The sequence below is a fragment of the Phocoena phocoena genome, chromosome 14 (genome assembly GCF_963924675.1).
Source record: "Phocoena phocoena chromosome 14, mPhoPho1.1, whole genome shotgun sequence".
NCBI lineage: Eukaryota > Metazoa > Chordata > Mammalia > Artiodactyla > Phocoenidae > Phocoena > Phocoena phocoena.
In genome coordinates this window covers 52,557,809-52,573,227 of record NC_089232.1, presented here as the reverse complement: position 1 = coordinate 52,573,227, position 15,419 = coordinate 52,557,809, and the positions used below count along the sequence as shown (strand labels likewise).

Here is a 15,419-nt window from a genome sequence, read left to right as displayed (position 1 = left end):
TTTGGTCTCTCCCTTCCCTCCTTGGCTGAGACATATTACAGTGACATTTAATTAATTGGCACCCTTTAAAGGAAGAGGTTATTTTGAAGATGCTTACGCCTGTGTACCAAAAGGGACCAGCCATCTGTTAGCTTTGGTGGAGCAGAGGGAAGATTTTCGACTTAGGGAGTGAGGCCAGTAAAGCAGGCGTTCCTGCGCATGGGTGCCCAGGCGGGCTTCGGTGGGGCGGCTGCTCTCCCCGGAGGTGCGCGTGGGGTCAGCGTGTGTGTGGTGGCCAGGAAGTAAGACCAGTGGGTCTCACGGTATTCAGAAATGAAACAAATGAGGTGTCAAATTTCAGAATTGGAAATGTTACTTCTATAAAGAGGGATGAATGAGGAGTTTGGGATTAACATATACACACTACTATATATTATAGATAACCAACAAGGACCTACTGTATAGCACAGGGAACTATACTCAATATCTTGTAATAATCTATAAGGGAAAAAGAATTTGTATGTATATATACATATATATTTATATGTATATATACATATTTTTTATGTATATGTGTGTGTGTATAACTGAATCAAAAAAATAAAAATAAAAGAAGTGTTACTTCTCTTTACCAGTTCTTTACCCAGGCAAAAGCTCTGCTCTTAAAGAGAAATAATGGGGTGAGGATCTCTGCTCCCCACTAGCTGATTAAGTAGGGTATAAATGTTCTCTGATCGTTGGATTTTCCTTCTTTCTTCTTCTTACACCCTCTTCTGTCCATCCAGCCTTTGCTCACTTACTATCTTTCAAGGCTTGTTGCGTGGTGAGGGCTCAGCGGTCGGGGTAGAAGGGAAGACTGGACAATAAAACCTGTGGAAACAGGGAGATGGTGGCAGACTTGGGCTCTAGGGAGGTTGGGAATTAGGACTAAAGTAGTTACTGGGACCATCTTTCTTCTCGTCTTCTCTTTGTGGGCAGGGGACAGAACAGTTGGCTTTAATGTCATGGCAGAAAGATGGGATGAGCGAGCCGGGTTCTTCTTGGCGGTGAGAAAAAATGGGGATTAGAGGTTGTGGCTCAAAGGAAAAGGCACAGCTCCTGGCTGGGAGACTTGGGCGTTTTATAGCATCTCCCCAGAATACTGGGGATTATAAGCACAAAGTCACAACCCCACAGTTTTGGGGATGAAGCTCTAGTTTAAGTTTCTGTAATGGAGGAGGGACTGTGTACGCAAATTTAAAGGAGCTGGCCAAATGATGCACTTGACAGTGGGGCCTGATGACTTCCATTTAACTAACTTAATCACCTGATTTCAACAGGTGTTCAGAATAATTCAATAATTGTGTGTATATGGAGCTCATGATAGAATTCAGTCCTCTCCTAATAGATCTCAATTATTTGGCATAGGTTTAAAACTTTAAACATCCTTCCATAATTGGTCTCTTAACATTTTCTGCTCCTTATTGCAATTACATTTTGGCGTTTCCAACTTTCCCTCTCTACTCTCAGCTCTGAACAGCCCAGAATAGAAACTATTGTAGAAGATTTGGAGATTTAACAATATTTAGTATGAATTATTCAAGATGTACAAAAGGGCCTAAAATATAATAAAATGGGTACCAGTGTACCCGCCACCCAGATTAAGAAAGAAAGCATCCGGTAAGGTAAAGCCTTGCCTTACTTTTTTTTTTTTTTTTTTTTTTAAATAAATTTATTTATTTATTTTTGGCTGCATTGGGTCTTTGCTGTGCACGGGCTTTCTCTAGTTGTGGCGAGCGGGGGCCACTCCTCGTTGCAGTGCGCGGGCCTCCCATCGCGGTGGCCTCTCCTGCTGCAGAGCACCGGCTCCAGGCGTGCGGGCCTCAGTAGCTGTGGCCTGCCGGCTCTAGAGCGCAGGCTCAGCAGCTGTGGCCCACGGGCCCAGTTGCTCCACGGCATGTGGGATCTTCCCGGACCAGGGCTCGAACCCGCGTCCCCCGCCTTGGCAGGCAGAATCTTAACCACTGCTCCACCAGGGAAGCCCCCCTTGCCTTACTTTTAACACAGCGTGTGTGATCCCAAATTTACCAGACTTTACGATATTACAATGATCTCCTGATTGTTGATACTGGTGAAACATTTGCTGAGCAAAATCAATCCCCCTTTTTCCTTACATAATGTATATGCAACAGGATAATTAACTAAATATGTATTCCCTGTGCCAAGACACTGGGCAATCAATGGGAGGCTTGGATTATTTTTTTCTTTGAAAAGATTAACGACTTGCAAAATTATAGAAGACATCCTTTTTTACATTAGAGGGAAAGGATATGGACGAATGAATGAATAAATAAATAAGAGGCAATTGCTTTTTTTCTTCTTGCTTCTACAGCTTATTGCATGTGAATGACCAAAGCAGTTTTCATTAGACTGAACTCTTAGCCTATTTTTTTTATCTCTTTCATCTAAAGAAAATAGAGTTTACTTCAGAAATGCTGACACATGCCAGACTCTGTAAAGTGTTAGCATGTGTTGCTCTGAAGAAAAGAAGTTTTTCTGCTTTTTCTTAATTGCTTTTCCTGGATTTGGAATTCTTTCTCTGGATAGTGGGAAGGACTTCCAGTAATCTGTTTCTAGAAGCTGATCTTGGTGTGTTCTGTTTGTGTTCTACACATCTGTTCTCCCACTCCTGCTGCTGGGACCGTGAGCGCTCCTGGCCCAGAGGTGGCTTTGTTTTTGGAAGGATTGAGAGGGTGAGAAGAGGAATGGGAGAATGAGTAGCCACAACACTTGCTGCCTGGGTTGCATGGGAAGGGTCCAGGGCAAAACATGGTTGTCACACCCAGACTATGGACATTCATTGATTCTTATTTAGGTCCCTTTCTTTAGTGAAAATTCCTAACTCTATATTCTGAGAAAGGGTGAAAAAGAGAACTGAAATGAGGCACAGCTGACATTTTCACCACTCTATCATCCTGCCATCAAGCATCCCTTCAGCTCACCTATTTCAAGTGCTCCAGTCAGTCCCATCAATGGAAAAAAAGATATTCGTAGCAAATGCACAAACTCTACACCACATGCAAATACCAAAGAGCCCAGAGAAAGGTATGGGGGTGAGACTGTGCAAATACACCCCCTTCTTCTGGGATGTGCTAAAGGATTCTTTGTTCTTGCTAACGCGCTGTAGAAAGCCTGGATGTTTACGTCTGCTAGAGCTGGGGTTAATGTGCTTTCTAACTATTTAATAAAATTCCATTGCTTTCACGTCCTGTGTAGTTCATCATAATGGGATTTGACTGGTGTAGGCTTTAGCTAAACCCGGCAACCTAACCCCAGGTGTAAGGGGTCAGGCTGGATGACAGTCAAGGTCATTTCTGGTCATGCAATTTTGATCGTCGGTATAATGTGAATAGACATCTATCAGAGCTCAAGGCTGAAGGCTGGCTAATATCTGTAGCCAGTGGAAGGGATTGACAGGTACAGTGCCCGGAACTTTACCTATGTTATCCCATGTAGTAAACCTTCTTAGGATGTTTTGTGTGTTGCTCCAGGCTCAGGTGCCTCTTAGTGTTTGCTTTTATCATAAGTAATGGCCATGGGGCTTCCTCGTAAACATGGCACTACAGGATCACCAGATACTTAAATCAGAGCATAATTAGCCCGGGCAACAGAAGCATAAGCAACAATGGATGTAGTTCTCAATTGTGCAAATTACTATTTCCTGTTGTGGACATTAGTTAATATTTCTTCCTTTTTTGTGACGTAATTTGTATATTACTTCTATTCTTCATAGTAATAGGACAGTGAACCATCATTTGCAGGCTCCCAGAGGAGGGGCAGCCAGGGTCTGACCCAGGGATTTCTAGGCTCTTCTTCCCCCACCTTCCTTCCAGGTGTCGTGTTCACCCAGGAGAGTTTTTCAGAGTCTTAGACAACAATAGAAAGAACAAGAAGTGGGCCTCAGTGGTATGTTTGGGTCCCCAAACTCTTTCTCCAATAAAATGCCAAAGATACAAAATAATTGGAATGTTTTTGTAGCACGTCCATCGCAAATACTGTGGTTAGATCAGGTTGTGGAATGAGTGCGTATTGTGGAAGCAGAAGATGAAGAGGTGGGCTCAGGATCCAGCCCTCTGCCCTTCTTTCTATAGCCACAGGCTTCAGAAAGCAGTCAGTATCCTCTCTGGGACCGGCAGCAGAGAGAAGAAAGAGAGAGCCTTAGGAGTCCATCAGTCCTGAATGTAAATCCTGTCTCCGGTGCCTACTAGTTTAGAGCTCCAGATTTCTCACCCATCAGTGGGGATAATGGGATGTACGGTAGGTATTATGATAGGACTGCTATAAGGACAGTGCCCTCACATAAAGGTGACGCTCAATAGATATCCTAAAGGCCCTGGAGACCTGAGGGCAGGGAGGTGAGCAACGTTCTAACCCAGTGCCCAGGAAGGAGCAGCAGGCAGGGTATCCAGGGAAGCAGTTTGAGGGCAGGTTTCTGACTCTGGGGTGTGGCATATGCAAAAGGTCCAAGAATAGAGCAAGGTGACAAAGAGGCAATTCATAGAACAATATCTGTATCTGGCAGGGGCTATGAGGTTGCTTTTTGCAGAGTTCAGACCTTCCCATAGTTTTGCCCCATTTTCTGTCTTTCTCTTTCTTCCCAACCCTTCCCCCATTGAAACATTTCCCAGAAGAACATTCTTTAGCTTGTCTGTGTCCTGTGGCCCTTAATGTTAGAAATGTCTCCTTGTCAGAGCCTGGGCTTGTGCCCTCTCTTCTCAGTGCAGACAGAACATGTTGTCCTTACACTCTCATTGGTCCTGGGTAAAAGCCCTGCATATATTTGAAGACAGTTATTAAATCTCTCTTCTTCAGGCTGAATCAATCAAACCCCTTAACCTTTCTGAAGAGAGAGTTTAGAAATCTTATCTCATCTTTGCAGCTCTCTTCTGGACTTTTTTTTCAAGTTGCACAGACAGGTAGACATGATCAAACCTGCTTTGCTTGGTTCTAAAATGATCACGTGTGTATAGCAAGTATTACCCCCTGGTGGGAGATGGTGACTTCGAGAGGTCAAGTGATGTGCCTGAGGCCGAACGGTTGATTACAAGGCCGTGTTGGGTCCAGACCCCAGGCTACGATCCAGGGCCCTGCCTGGATCATGGCCCTGATCATGGCCCCATGAGTTTGCCAACAAAGACCTCCTCACTGCTTTTAACATTTTAGTGCTTTTCTTCAGGAAGCTTTTTACAGAAATAGGAAGGTAAAGTTATTATAGCTTTGAATCCAAGGATGACCCAGAAAGTCCCTTTCATAAATCAGCAGATCTCTTTTCCACTCTCTTTGAAATGAAAACTTCCATGGTCCCGGTTCAGTTCTGGTCAGCTCCTTCTCAGGCTCTCTGTAAGGTGGATCCATAACTAAGTCTCGGTCGGACTCATCCCAGCAAGTTAGTAATCTTTCTTACCTGTGTCCATGGCAAGCATTAGAGCACTGCCTTCAGGGTTGAAATAGAGAGGTAGGCCTTCCTCTTGACCCTCTGCCACTGGTAGTTTCTATCTAGATAACATCTTTCAGATTCTGGAGTCCCACTGAAGCTTCAGTTCATAAGAAGTCGACCCTTTTCCTTAGAATTTCTGCCTTATTTAATCCAATGCCTTCTGATGATCAGATAATTAAGAAGAACCATTCATTCAAATGAAAAGTAGTAACTAATGCACTTTAGCAGATGTGCCCAGTTTGGTGCCCATGCTGAATTGGGGGACAGGGAAGTGGAAAATGAGAGATGGCATTTACAAGAACACATGACCCTTGACTTCAAGGAGCTTGCAATTCAATTAGGAATCCTAGGCTTACCTGAAGGCCAAAAGCATTAGGGAACAAGGCAAGGCAGTATCACACTGAGTGCCTAATTTGGTGTTACCAGGAGTTCTCCAAATGGGAATAAATTGAAGGCAGAATAACCCAGGGAAATTCAAGAAAGAGGCAGGGATTGGGCTGAAAAGGAAAAGTTAGGTAGACTGGATTGACAGGGAAGAAGCAGGGAGGCCATTCTTTTTTTTTCCTTTTTTAAATACTTATTTATTTGGCTACGCCAGGTCATAGTGGCTGCACAAGGGATCTTCACTGCCACATGTGGGCTCCTAGTTGCGGCATGTGGGACCTTGTTCCCTGACCAGGGATCTAACCTGGGCCTCCTGCATCAGGAACGCAGAGTCTTAACCACTGGACCACCAGGAAAGTCCCAGGGAGGCCATTCTGAGTAGAGGGGATCATGCCATCATTATCAAAGACGGCTTTGAAGCTCTTATTTTTAGGTAAGTCTGGAGAGACATGATAAATTAAATAGATGCAATTTGTGTTCTCAGGGTGCTTCCAAACAGAGTTATCAGTGTGGCGGACAGACATTTTCAAACAAGAAAATGAAATACCTTCAATGATTAAGCTGTATTTGAAGACTGAAGGCAGTTCTTTTCTGGGCGTGTCTTCATGGTCAAGGCTTTTCACTTACCTTGGTCACCAGGGAGAAGGGATGTTCTAGGTCAAGTATGGTCAAGTCTGGGACATTGAGTAGAGCACATTTTATAAGCATGGGACTTAAGTGATTAGGAGGTCAAGCCTGGTACAGGCATCCCTGTATATCTTTTCTGCACTCTCTTGTTTCTCCCTCAGCAGTCTTATGGAGTCCCATGGTAAGCCCTCCACCACCCTCAACCTTCTCCTCCTCTCCAGACTATCTAGCTAGTGTCCCGGCGTCAAGCCCTGACACTCCCACCCTTTTCAAGTTCTGTCCAGTCTCTAATGAGAAACATTGCTCGACATGTTAAAGGGAGCCCTTACCCTCCCAAATCGGGGATTTCAAAGTCAGGCACTTGCTCCAAGGAGCTGATAGATCTGCCTCCTGTGAGGTGCCTCAGGCAATAAGATGGTGTCCTGCTCACCCCACGGCGTCCCCAGACATCCATGGACAAGTTGGATTCTCCAGTAGCATGTGGGGAACTGAAACAGCCTCAGCATTTGATAAGGGTGGAAATAACAAAAGTCAGATGTTCGAAAACATCGATCTTGCAACGTGTACCCCGCATTCCCCCGACCCAGCATCACTGCTTGCCATTGCTACTCAGACTCAGGGAGTGGACCTCTTTTTTCCAGATTTTTGTCTCCATCCTTTGTCCTGATAGAGTAAATGCTTGTTCCTGGAAGTGACCATATGCACCAGATGAGACAGGGGGAGTCAGCTTGAAAGCAACGAGTAGCAAACCCCCATCAAGAGGTTTATAATGTCACAGAGACAATGCTAAAATGCTTGATGAGAAATACGCCAAGAAACCCTCATTTCCTTCCAGATAGGCTCGAGGTGCACAGCAGTTCCTCTGAAATGAATCATCCACAGTTAACAACACCAAATGCCAACCATTAGCAGATGAAAAACAGAATTGAATCCTGAGTGTTTGGAGAGCAGAGCCCTTTAGGATCACTACCAAAGCCTCCTTCCTCTCGGCCATTATGGGAGCGTAGATGTGCATTTTCTATTGACGTGTGTGCCTGTTTTACTAATGAAGTAATTGAAGGAGGAATACTCAGGTTGAAGAAATAAGCTTATAGAGAGGGTGGGTTTATAATAGATCCTTAGTCAAGAAGTGAGCCCTGTGTTTCCTGGCGGGGCCTCCAACTCTGTCTCTGTTGTCTTGCTATACATCATTTCTTTGCCTTATAAAGAAGATCGTTTCAGGAAATTCATGTTTGCAGCTCAGATCGTACTGGGTCAAAGTGGCTTATAATTTAATTGTTTACTGTTGTTGATGTCCTTGTGATTCGGCTTAAAACAAAAGGGTATTTCCATTCATCTAACCTAATTTAGAGAGTTGTCTTTCAGGACCAATTACTTTATTCTTTTATCCAGTTGAAATTGGCCACTGCTGACAGTTTTATCGATTTTCCTTATTACCTAGCTTCGTTGAAACATTCACATTTTCACAATCAAGTGCGTTCACCATCTTATTCAAGCTGCTTTTATTTTCCTCCTTTATTATAAATCTTTGGTGTGAGCTTGTGGGGGCCTGTGAGAGTGTGTGCTTTTGCCCATATACATACAGCTGAGAACGAACGTCTGTGAATCTCCCATTCTAAGCTCCCCTTCGTCCTCATTGTCCCTCATTGGAGTCATCATTTATTTACTTACCTAAGAAGTACTAGGCCCTGGGAGTAGAGAGTTAATGAAGATGGTCCCTGCTCTAGGGCATCTGTACTCTTACAGAAGGTGGCAGGCACTAGACCAGTAAGTACAGTAATGTGTTTTATCAGTTGGGTAGCTGTTGGGAGAACTGGGTGCAGTGGGACCACCACGGAGACTGCTCTTTCTAGAGTAGGCAGTCAGTAAATGACAACCACCGATACTTCCTTCCACATGCTCTCATCAGCTCCATGGCAACCATGAAAGGCAGGTAATAACTGTTATCCTCTTTTCTTGGTTGAGGAGGCAGAGCCGCTGTCCACTGAAGGTGCATCCAATCAGAAGATAAAATAAAGGCAGAATAGGACCTGATTTACCAAAATGTGAACTTTTCAGGAATACATCTGATTTATAAATTAATTTATTCAACATAGAGCTATTGGGCACCTTTTCCAGTTACTCTTCTCAGTACTAGGGGCGCAGAAGTGAACAGTGAAAACTGAAATCCCTGTCCTTAGGCACCTTCCATTCTAGTGGACATGCTTTCCTGTGTGTCAGCTGTCTCTTCAAGATACATCACACACTGGGAACAGCAGTTGTCTCTGGGGAAGGGAAAGGGTGAATTTAGAAAGGAGGAAACCTTTCTTGTCAATGCCGATAATCTTGGTTTTCTTTCCCATTGATGTGTATGAGCTGCTAAAACGATTACTCAGAAAATTTGAAACAAAATGAATTAGGTGGAAATGTGACCATTCCCATACATACGGAGACCGTGACTTGCCCATGGCCAGAGGTTATGACAGGTTTCAGAAGACCCAGGCAGAGAGGAATGACCGGCTTAATCCATAGCATGAACGTCTAAGGGCAGGGAGCTCAGAAATAGTGCACATGGCCCACTTCATGTCCTCCGTCGCCCAAGACACCTCTGATTTGGAGTGGGAAATACTGAAATTCAGGATTCCCTCCGATAGTGCCCGTCACCGAGGACTGAATGCTCCCAACGTGGAGAGGCAGGTGGGCTAGGTAGCCAGACTCCGTGGAGCGAGTGATGGATGAATGATGCACACAGAGCGTTCGTTCCAGGGAGCTGCTGGCCTCTGCGTGCCCAGTCCTGCTGCTGAGAGGCTGCACCCTTCTGGATGGACAATCCCATGTGAGTGTTTTTACTAGTGCCAGGCAGCACTGTCCAGCATTTAGGGTCAGCTGCTTCTGTCCCAAGCTTGGCCATCTCCACACACTGAGAGGCTTCGCTAGCTGGGGTCCCTTCTGCCCAGCTAAGCAGGGCGCACTGGCTGTCAGTGGGTTATTCCTACTCTGCAGACAATCAAGTTTGCCCGTTTCCTGACACTGAGAATAATGGACATGTTTTAGTTCAGAGAGCTGTTGTCTGCTGCAGGAACCCGTGGTCTCAACTATTAGCCAGGTATAAATTCTTTGGGAACTGTCGGGAAGAATGAAGTCAGGGGAAGTTAAGTCCGCTTTCAGGTGTATCTGTGTGTTATTGGGACTAGGATTTCGTAGACACCCGGATTTTAGCTTTTGTTCCACAGTTAGTTAATTACTGAATGTACCGATTGATTCAACAAATGTATCTGGAGAGTCTGTTGCCTGCTCGGCACCATGCGAGAGCTGGAGAAACAAAGATGTAAAATACATAGGCCTTGCCCTTGAGGAGCTCCCAAGCTAGGGCACGTCAGGCAACAAATCATCTGTTCCACTTGGACCTCCGTGGCCTCCTTGGTACACAGAGAGGGAGGTGGGACTAATGGCCCCTTGGCCCTCTGCAGTGCTGAGTTAAAACCAAGAGAAGTTTGCATAGAGCTGGGCACCTGGAAGGAGGAAGGGAGGCAGAACAAAAATTTTAAGCCAAATCTCTGTAGAGAGATTATTTTATTTAAGCGTAAATGGATCTGCCATTTTATCATCCCTATTTTACAGATGGGAAAACTGAGGCTTAAAGAGTTTTAAGAATGTGAATCGGGCTTCCCTGGTGGCACAGTGGTTGAGAGTCTGCCTGACAATGCAGGGGACACGGGTTCGTGCCCCATTCCGGGAAGATCCCACATGCCGCGGAGCGGCTGGGCCCGTGAGCCGTGGCCACTGAGCCTGCGCGTCCGGAGCCTGTGCTCCGCAACGGGAGAGGCCACAACAGGGATTGAAAATTAAGAGGGAAATCTGCTTTCTCTCTTGCCCAACTTCCAATCATTTAGTCTTTCTCAAAGTCAAGAATTTTGAATCCCTTTTTGTTTAGTATCCTTCCCCCCACCTTCTCCTTTCTTCTGGAAAAGGGCTAGGAAGGCACTTGGCATATTCTTAGGGAGGGAGGCAATGTCCAGGCCCTGGTGTTCCAGTCCCGGCTTCAGTCATCCGCAGAAGGTCAAAATGGATAGCATCAGTGTTCTTCAGCTAGGAGAACAGGTACCAGTTTATACCAGGAAACCGAAAAGCAACCAGTCAGGGTATTGGATTTTTTTGGTTTTGTGTTTGTTTTTCTATAAATACCCTCAAGTATTGAGTGGTGCTTGAATTTGATCCCACTGGGCTAATTTTCTCCTGATTCCTGGGGCTTTAATTAAAATAACTCACCCAGGGACCTTGCTAAAACTTACCTCTACGTGATCCTCCTCTGAGGTAGGCAAGTTGCACCTGCCTTTAATGGATGGGGAAACGCAGGGGGAGTTCTGGGTTAGGTGCTGGGTACACAGTAGGGGCATAATTTTTAACTTGTTGCATACATGAATGCATGACTAAATGAAATAACAGGAGAAGTGTCACTATAAAAGGAAATTATGGAGAGAAACAAGGTGTTGGGACTGATGTTGCTTTGGATTTGGTTGTTTCATATTCCAGAGTACAGTCAGTTTCACGGGTGGGTGTGGGCCTGCATGATTACTTTCTGTGCCTGGTACTTATTAGCGCTCTGAGGCCACCTCAGGGTCTCCACACACACCAAGTCCCCTATTATAATATCCTGTACCCTTCCTGTTAATTCAACTTCTTCTCTGTTCTTTCAGAATTTGATTTCAAGTTTGTCTCCTCCTGGGGGCCTTCCCACGCTGGCCCACCCACCCCAGCCTGCTGGTTCACACACTGTGTTCCCACACTCCTCTGTGTCTTTCTGTACAAGCGTGTACTCAGATATTTACATTGTGTCTATAACTAGAGTCCTGGTTGTACCCTGCCTACCCCAGTGAGCCACAAGTTATTCAAGGGCAGAGGCTTCTAGAACATGGGCTTCGAGCTGAGAGCTGGCCCAGTGCACATGAGGTTCCCGGCTGGTCTCGTGATATAGCCATGCTGAGCCTAGGGTGCTGTCCTGCCATTCGGACTACACAAAGCCAGACTGGGAACAAGGGCCATCTCTGTAGTTGGGGCCTCTTTGTCCACTGGGGAGCCAGACCGCTCCAAGCCATTGTGGGCCTGGCTATCATGGCGGCACCGACAAAGTCCACGGGAGTCCTGATATCACAGGGCCTCGTAGTGCTGGGCACGAGGCCCCCAGTTAGTTACACTGAATTCAGCGGAAACAGCCTTCTGATGAAGTGTAGTGGGAGCAACCTCTTTACTGAAATCAGAAGCTTGGATTCTGTTCCTGGCCCTGCTTCTATTTTGAAGGTGAACAAATGATTGTTTGTGGTCCTCAGCTGGATTGCATCAAAGGCATTAAGATGCTATGATTCAGTGAATGCTCAGGGTTTCGGATTCTAAGATTTAAGGCTCTCTGAATACAGGTGTGAGCCAATGAGAAGGTTTCCTAATCTCTCTTTATACTTATCACGAGGGAGCCAGACTCAATTATTCCTCACCAAAAGACAGGACCCTGAGTAGTGGGTGAGGCATGGTGGGTATCGTAAGAACTTAGAGTGTTGCCAAGACAAATAGGGAGAGAACTTATCCCGTGGCTCCTTAGGGCAGCTCTGGGACCAGAGGGGTAGAAGTTACAGGGAGGCAACTTAAGCTTAGTTTAGTAACTACTCGTTAGCAGTTAAGTACATCTGAGCAGTAAGTAGGGAGCTCTCCATCTCTGCAGGTATTCAGAGACTGAATGAGCATTTTAAAAAATTGTAGAAAAGATTCCTCTTCTAATGGTCTTTTGTAAGATGTGAATATCTGTAACAACTTCCATAAGTATCCACAAATGGAGGATAAGGGAACTGTTTATCTTATTTGAAAAAAATCCAAGGTCTGCATGGAAAAAAAGGTAGAGAAAGAGTGTATGAAATAATAGGAAGAGGGAATCAGCTGGATCGCAGCATCTATTTACAGAATAGTTGTATTTCTTGAAAATTTAGTCACAAATGCAAGTGTTGAAACTTGAGTCTTATTTCCAAAGATCTAGGGAAGGATTCTATTTGAGTGGACCCCAAATTGTGTGAACCCCTCCTGGAAGCCTTTTTTAAGTGGAATAATCTCTTGTAACACCAATCTCGCTCCTTAATTGTCTCTCACATGGGGATGCACGTGGAGTTCAATTAAAGAGTGGTCCATTGGTTGAGCAGGTCCATGTGGGGGAGGGAAAAACGGCAACAGAGGTCCCTGACTCGAGGGAAAACATCATTTTGTCATGCTTGTCCATGTCTGCTGGGAGGTAAGGATTTTCTCCTTAAGCTTATGAGTGTATTGCATGGAAGCTACAGAAGTGGGAAGAAACTGAGGTTTCTTTGCCTCTTAGCCTCTTGCCCCGCGAAAGGGTTTGATTTTGGGTAGATAGCTTCTCACTATGGTGGGTGATGATGGCCATGAACAGGCTAAACCATTTACTGCCTATGTGAGGCGGAGGTACCAGGAAGGTAGTTGACAGCCTGCCCCCAACCATTGACCTACCTTGTATCTAATGCTTGAAATTACCTTCAGAGCTTTCACACTGTTGTTGGTTTTTGATGCCATTACGTAGTTAACTCCTCCTTCCCTCAAAAAAGCAAAAACAAAACAAAAACAAACAAAACTCAAAGAACAAACCCTTGTAGAAAGATGAAATCCTGGCTTTTTAACCTCCTCATTCATGAAGTACCAGCAGCCAGATTTGCAGTCCCCTAAATTTGTGCATGATGCTTTCTAAAAAAACATGTCTGAAGGGCAAAGGAGTGAAAGTTTGAATAACTGAGTTAAATGTTATAATGGGAGATTCCATTCCCAGAAAATGAAAATATCTTACAAAATCCTCTCATCATGTCTCATTGTGTAGACACAATTTTTAGTAATATTTCCGGCATCTTTTTTTTTCCCCTTTTTTTCTCATTTGGTCATACGGGCAGCGTGTCAACCTTCTTAAGTGCTAGGAGGATCCAGCTGAGGCTAAATAGGGGCCTTTGCAGCCCCCTGAGGACCCTTTGCTGATTTGCTCTATTCTCTAAAGGAGAAAAGATGCATCTTATCACAAGGGCCAATATTTGCACTTTTTTCCTTACCCATCATTTTTATTTAACAAAAAAGGGCAGGAGCAATAAAATATTCAACAAAGGCACAAGTGCTTTCTTTAGACTCTAAACTCTGAGAAGGCCAGGACTGTGTCTATTTTGGTCTTTGCTGGACTTTCTTGGCCTTAGTGCCAGCGTACAGCAGTGCTTAGGACATATTTGTTCCATGAATTAATGAGCGACCGCTGTCCAGGTGAACGTGGCGAAGGTGTGGAGGCGGCACCGGGGCTTGGCGGGCAGAGAGCACTGCTGTGAAATGTCATTGCTGGCTGGTGGCGAGTGTCCCTGTTTGGGCTGTGTGTTGTTTGAAGGCGAAAAGTATGAAAGTCAAGAACTGCCTGTCATAGGTGGGTTTGGGGTCACCAGGGCCGTCGGCAGTACGCCTGGATCCTGGACGACAGACTTCACCTGCTTAATTACAGATGGCCATCTAGCTACTCGACTTCTCCCTGGCTATAATTATGGCCCTTGTAGCCACTATACTGCCAGGCCAACTAGAATCACCTAGCGCCGCCTGGAGACGGACCTATTTTGCTTTTATTTTTAATTTTTTAAAACAGAAATCAAACCAGTGTCCTTTGGATTTAACACTCACTTCCTATACTGCAGGACGCCTTCATGAGCTTCCTTGCCTTGGAAAACCAACAAATGATAATTCTTCTGTTTGACTTAAGGAAAAAATACCATCAGTGATTTGTTTCCCTTGAACCAATCTGTCCTTTGGGATTAATTTAAATCAGCCCTACCTTCCCTCCCTCCTGCTACTCATATGTACCTATGAGCCAGATTAAGAAAAAACGTTTCCGGTGCCTTTGCAGCCTCTGGGGCCCTTCACTGACCTTGTCTTTGCCTTTTCTTCCCCAAAGGTAACTACTATCCTGAATTTTGTGTTCAATTATCCTTTTTTTGCATTTCTTTATGATTTTACCACCTATATGCACATTTTCTTAAATAATATATTGTTTTGTCTTACCTACTTTTTAGCTTTTTTAAAAGAGTACCATCCTATATAAATTCTTTGATTCATCCATATTGACGTGTGACTGTAGTTCATATTATTCCATTTATTAATATATCAAAATTCATTTATCCGTTTCCCTATTCATGGACATCTGGGTTATTTTCACGTTTTTGCTATTAGGGACGATACTGTATTCTGGGGCACACTTGCACCTACAGTTTTCTACATTATTCACTTAGGTGTGGAACTGATGTTTCAAAAGGTCTTTGCATGTCCAACGTTAGTAAGTAATGATAAATTATTTACTAGGTAATGATAAATTGTTTTCCAAAGTGACTATACCAATGGATGCTACCACCAGACATAAATGTACTTTAGTTTGCAGTTTCCTGTTACTTTATATCCTCACAAATACTTTAAAACAGACTTTTAAATTGCTGCTAGCGTGGTGGGTGGTGTGCCATTATACTTTTAATTTGTATTTCTCTGATTATTAGTGAAATTGAGAATCTTTTCATGTATCTACAGGTTTTTGATCTTTCCTGAAAAATATCTGTTCATTCCTTTGGTGCATTTTTCTGTTATGCTTTTGGTCTATTCTTATTGCTTCAGAGGCAGTTATATTTGTTGCAAACGTCTCCCCCTAATTTGTAGCTAATCTTTTCACTTTCTCTACAGCCAACTGATAAATAGAAATCCAAAGAATGAAACTTGGTGGACCTTGAACAAGTCATTTTTCACATCTGGGCTTCCGTTTCTGCTCAGGTAAATGAGCACGCTGATGCATCCCAGCCAACAGCGAGTGATGACAAAATGGGTTGATATGCAGGAAGGCACATTTTGAAAGTAAAACACCAAATACATATATAGAAAGTCTAGTTTTCTTTCTACATTATCATACTGCCTCCATTTT

At 44.3% G+C, this 15,419-nt stretch overlaps 1 protein-coding gene across 1 annotated transcript in view; it reads left to right on the top strand.

The window, feature by feature from the left end:
* The window catches only part of PRKCE (protein kinase C epsilon), a 509,705-nt gene that overhangs the window by 187,169 nt on the left and 307,117 nt on the right, over positions 1-15,419 (top strand). The window lies entirely within an intron of this gene.